The sequence below is a fragment of the Chiloscyllium punctatum genome, chromosome 26 (genome assembly GCF_047496795.1).
Source record: "Chiloscyllium punctatum isolate Juve2018m chromosome 26, sChiPun1.3, whole genome shotgun sequence".
Classification (NCBI taxonomy): Eukaryota; Metazoa; Chordata; class Chondrichthyes; order Orectolobiformes; family Hemiscylliidae; genus Chiloscyllium; species Chiloscyllium punctatum.
The window spans coordinates 61208568-61214567 of record NC_092764.1 but is presented as its reverse complement, the minus strand read 5'-3'; positions in this window follow the sequence as shown (position 1 = coordinate 61214567).

Below are 6000 nucleotides of genomic sequence, written 5' to 3'. Positions count from 1 at the left end.
GTGACAAAATGCTTATTTCTGGCCTCACAAGGCCGTTTGACCACATCCCGCTGTGACCCTTTCTTCACCATTATCTACTCCCTCCATCTGTGCTTTCCCCAACCATACTGATCCTTATGACCTTTTAATTGGGGTTTGTTCCTGTGTTTCTGCAAAAGTGGGAAACAGGTGCTTATAACTACTGTTTGTACAAGCATATCTGGCTTAATCTACGTCCTCACAGCACCTTATCTATTTGTCTGTAACATCTACCATTGTTTTGCAGTCACGTTTCATTCTTGCATACAATTTTAGCTAATACAAAAACAATTATGTATTTCCTCCACATAGTTTGCATTCTAGTTGACTCAGCACTTAGTTGAAACAATTACACATTTACCTTGCATAAGTAATTATAATTGCAGAAGTAACACTACTTTACCTATATCCCACAGTAACTGTTACTGAGTAATTGTTCCAAAATAGTAACATTCATAAACACACTGCTTGGCAAAAAGGCAAATTCAGGCACAGATTCTCACATGTTGTTCTCCAATCCAGGAAGAAAAAACATGTAGAGAAAATTCAGACAGTAGTACAAAGAAAATATTCACTGAAGCTTCCAATTCTCGTGATATACTGATGGTACTGAAAATCCGAAACACAGAAATCCTAAATTGTGAAAGTTGGCCACGCCTATTCAGGCTGCGCTTAAAAAAAAACCCAAGGCCTCCCAGGCCGTCTACTCTCATGGTTCTGGTAGACTGCGCTGCGTCTCTGCCTTACAAGCTCTCTTAAAACAAAAACAGGACAAAATAACTTCTTAAAGTCACAGCATCATCACACAACACGTCACCTGGTGTCGACATAGGCACCAGAAAATACAACGGCAGAAACAGCCCTGTCACCCATGAAAAATCCTCTTTACTAACCTCTGGAGGCCAGTACCAAAATGGGAGAGCTGCCTCACAGACTAGTCAAGCAACATAGTCACACTCACAGAATTATACTTTACAGATAATGTTCCAGACATCACCAGCACAATCCCTGGATATGTCCTGTCCCACTGAAAGGGCAGACCTAACAGAGGTGGCGGCGCAGAGGTACACAGTCAAGAGAGTGTTTCCCTGGAAGACCTCAACATTGCCTCCAGACCCCATGAAACGTCATGGCTTCAGGTTAAATATGGGCAAGGAAACCTCCTGCTATTTATCATGTATCATCCTCCATTGCTGATGAATCAGCACTTCTTCATATTAGATTAGATTAGATTACTTACAGTGTAGAAACAGGCCCTTCGGCCCAACAAGTCCACACCGCCCCGCCGAAGTGCAACCCAACCATACCCCTACATCTACCCCTTACCTAACACTACGGGCAATTTAGCATAGCCAATTCACCTGACCTGCACATCTTTGGACTGTGGGAGGAAACCGGAGCACCCGGAGGAAACCCACGCAGACACGGGGACAATGTGCAAACTCCACACAGTCAGTCGCATGAGGCGGGAATTGAACCCGGGTCTCTGGCACTGTGAGGCAGCAGTGCTAACCACTGTGCCACCGTGCCGCCCAACACTCGGAGGAATCAAAGAAGGTAGTAAGGTGGGGATTTCAAAGTCAAACTGGTTGGATCCTCAAGGACATAGCTGCTAGACTGGGTCCGTGGCAGGTGATGAAGGAATCAATAAAAGGGTAAGACATACCTTACCAATCTGCCAGCTGCAGGTGAATCAGTCCATGACGGTATCATAAAGAATGTTCACTGCACAGTCCTCGTGGAAACAATGTCCCACTTTCACATTAAGAATATGTTTGATTGTGTTGTGTGGCCTTATCACTGTACGAACTGGGACAGACTTCAAACACATCGAGCAACTTGAGACCGGACATCCATCAGACGCTGTGGGACATTAACAGCAATAGAATTATACTCCAGCATAATCTGCAACCTCATGGCCTGACATATCCCCGACTCATCCATTAAAACTAAGCCAGGAGATTAATCCTGACTCAATGAGGCCATGCCAGGAGCAGTGTCGAAGAGTGTCGTGGTGGAAAAGCACTGCTAGTCAAGCAGCATCCGAGGAGCAGGAGAATCGATGTTTTGGGCATAAGCCCTTCATCAGGAATGAGGCTTGTGGGCTGAGAAGGCTGAGAGATAAATGGGAGGGGAGTGGGGCTCGGGGGAAAAGTAGCTGAGAATGCAACAGGGAGATGGAAGTGGGGGATAACGGTGAAAAGCTGGAGAGGACGGTGGAGCAGATAGGTGGGAAGGAAGATGGACAGGAAGGACCTTCAAGAGTTGGAAGATTGGGACTGGGATAAGATGGGGGGGGGGGGTAGGAGAAAAGGGGAAACTGGTGAAATCCACATTGATTCTGTGTGGTTGGAGGGTCCCAAGGTGGAAGATGAGGTTTTCTTCCTCCAGGTGTTGGGGGGTTAGGGTTTTGTGATGGAGGAGGCCCAGGACCTGCATGTCTTTGGCGGAGTGGGAGGGGGAGTTAAAGTGTTCAGCCACAGGGTGGTGGAGTTGGTTAGTGCGGGTGTTAGCTTGATCAGTGAACTTCCATATCTCTTAAGTGATCAAAAGAGAAGGTAAAACTCATATAGTTTAATATCCAAAGGAAAGCCACTGACAAAAAGCGTACAGACCCCCTCTTCACTGTTGTTAGCGTTTTGACTTTTCGTGCTAATGACTGGGGAGCTGATTGAATCCATTGGATCATGCTGTGAAAGGGCAGGTGGTGGTCTGAAGGTGTGCTGTGAATGGAGGAACCTTAGAAACTATGTTAACTGCTGAAAGTATCTTTGCATTTCCTCTCTCATTCCTTCCTTGCCAAGGTGGCTATCAGTATGAAGACAGTCATATACTAAATTGAGTCTGCCTATTTCAACATTCTTAGTCGTCATGAAGTCTGTTACTCTCTGTTCACAATTTATGACATTATCAAGGTTTATACAATCCATAAACATCTCAGTTGTACTGCCTAAACAATTCAGTCATTTATAAACAAAAATCAGTGGTCCTAAAATCAAACCCTCAGGGGACCCCATTTAGGGTATTCAAAAATTATTTTCCTTTGACAAATTAATACTTGGCTAACGTGAAAGCTGTCAGGAAAAGTTCCCAATTTCTAACTAAGACTTTCTTTAACTTCTGTTACTATTGACTTTGTGCTTAGTTGTAATAAAGTTTAATTTCGAGTCTTCTACTTTCCTGATCATTTAAGCAAGGCTTTACCAGCAGTATTCACATGTAGATTTTTCCTTAAAGATCAATTATTTTTTTGGCTGCTGTATCTTAAAGCAGTCCTTCCAGCTGAGAATCATTCAAATGGAACTGATAGACCATTTCTGGACTCATTGCATTGTGTCCTGTCTGAAATTGCAGTAAGCACGAAAACAATTAAGTTCTTGTATCATCCCACACACAAAGATCTCTAATTCTAAAATGTTGGAAACAATTGATGGAAATAGTATGTTTTACATAGAATATAAAATCAATACACAAATATTTCAGTTATTTTTTTACCAAGTACTAATAGGTAACAGTGTTTTGTAAACTTAGAGAAAATGGAAATGTATTGTCACTTAACAAAACAAAGCAATGTATGCACATTTTCTAAACAGCTGCAATTTAAATTGACATCTATGAACTGAAACTTAAAATGACAATAAAAACAGAATAAAATGAAATATTCCAGGTATTATTAGCATTGGTAACAAAGCATCAGGTGTACACACTTGGCCAAATGGAGTGACCCTTTTGACACAGAGTGCGAACACCCATGCGTCTTCCATTTTTGTTTTCTGGGTCGGGGCATCCCCCTGTAAACGCTGCACACTGACAATGACTAGTATGCCTCTTGTTTTTGATCAGTTTAGTGCCTACTGGTTGTCAGAGGGCAGCACATTTGAATATAGTCAATTGCTTGGGGTGGAGAAAGGCCTTGAGGAGATTTTGGACAGAGGTGAGTTCTGATTAGGTGTCCCTGAGGAGGTCAGAAATCCACATTGTGACCATAGTTGGTCATTGGTGTCATTATTTTGAAACATTATTGGCAGACCAGACATGTTAGGAGGTACCTCCATTTTATTCCCACTTGATAGTTCAGCTTGGTGTTTCAACTCCGATTCCTTATTTTGTTTTTTCTTTCTCAAGTTTTCCTGTTTTCTTTTATTCATATTATAATCCTCACACTGACTCTTCAGCACCTCCCAAAACTTCAGGTTTCCCTCATTATCACACACACTAATCCCTCTTTGACGTGCGTTATTCTCCGAGCTGGCCTGTTTACATTTGTTCGTTATCTCCTCAGCAGTCTTTTTACACGCATATATTAAAGTTTTCCAATTAGTCCCCGTATTACGTTTCCAAATTGCCTCCTCTACTTTTAAACATTTATCTATGCCCTTTTTAGGTCTTCCTATCGGCTAAATTTCATTTGCCAATTTTTATTTAAACAGCCTGATAGGCACCTGAACTGTTCCTCATTTTAGGGGTCATCCCGGCATAACCAAGGCAAGGGGGTTCTAACACCCAACTTATCCAACATCTGCCCATTTTTAAAGTCTCAAGTTCCTAAATTATCTTTATATACTAGTCCAGTGTCCTCAGTCACCACATCCACTTCAGGGTCCTGAACCTCGCCTGGGGGATTTCCCCTCTTAACAATCGGTCTAAGGCAGGATGATCGAAACAGTTATCTTTTATGCACTATGTTCCTGGGCCTCAAACTTCACTATTAGAGGACTCTCACTTCCGAATTCCAGGGGAACTCTAACCTCCTTGACCAAGAACTTATAGTTCTGAAAGCGAACCCATTGGTGTGCAAGTTACCTTCGAGATTCCATCACTACAGAGTGCTAGGGGACGAGGGGTTGACTGAATAATTGGTTAGTGAGAGATCAAGGTGAATCTTACCAAGTGGGCCCATCTGTCTCATGTTACCATTACACAGGCAATCACCTACTCAGTCTAAATGGAAAGTCTGCATATGTTGTAATCCCACTGCTTCCACCAAACGTTAGGTTCTTTTTCTTAAGATTCTTACACACTTGATACAACTGCAATGAACCATCTTCTGTGAACAGCCAAAATTTATTATGCAAGTACAAGCTTTTGGAAGCGTCCTTAACACTCTTCGCAATGCTTGCGAAACACATCAAGTGAAACTCTCTGAACAAGGGAATAGTTCTCCCTTTTACTTCACGGTCAGTAATGCCCACAAGACACCTCCTGCCACTCCCCCATAATCACATTGACACAATGTAGTGATTTAATTATTTCCAGAAACAATGTAACTAAATCAATTCTGAATTGCAGGAGATGGCTATGTAAATTTCTACATTCTGCAAGACAGAGAAACATACCACCCTCCAACCAGGACATCCAATTTCTAGTAGGTCAGCATAACAAATTAACCCTTTAACATGTCAGAAGAACTGAGTGGATGATCCATCTCAACTTCCTCCAGTGGTCCCCAGCATCACAGGTTCCAGTCTTCAGCAGATTTGATTCACTCCATCTGATAGCAAGAAACAGCTGGAGGCACTTGATATTTCAAAGGCTATGGGGCCTGACAACATTCTGGCAGTAGTATTCAAGTCTTGCACTCCAGAACCTTCCACTCACCTAGCCAAGCTATTCCAGTACAATTTCAACACTGGTGAAAAATTACCCAGGCATGTCCTGCTACTCAAAAAGTATGACAAATCCATCCCGACCAACAACTACCCTCCTGGTCTAGTATCGATTATCAGTAAAGTGAAGGAAGGTGTCATCAATAGTACTATAAAGCAGCACCCGCTCAGCAATAACCTGCTCAAAAAAGAAACAAAGGCCACTTAGCTTCTGGCCTCACTGCAGTCTTGGCTCAAACTGAATTCCGGAGGTGAGATAAGAGTGACAGACCTTGACATCAAGGCCATAATTGACTTAGTGTGATCTCGAGGAGTCCTCACAAAACTGGAATCAATGGGAATCATGGGCAGACTCTCCGTTGGTTGGAGTCAAACC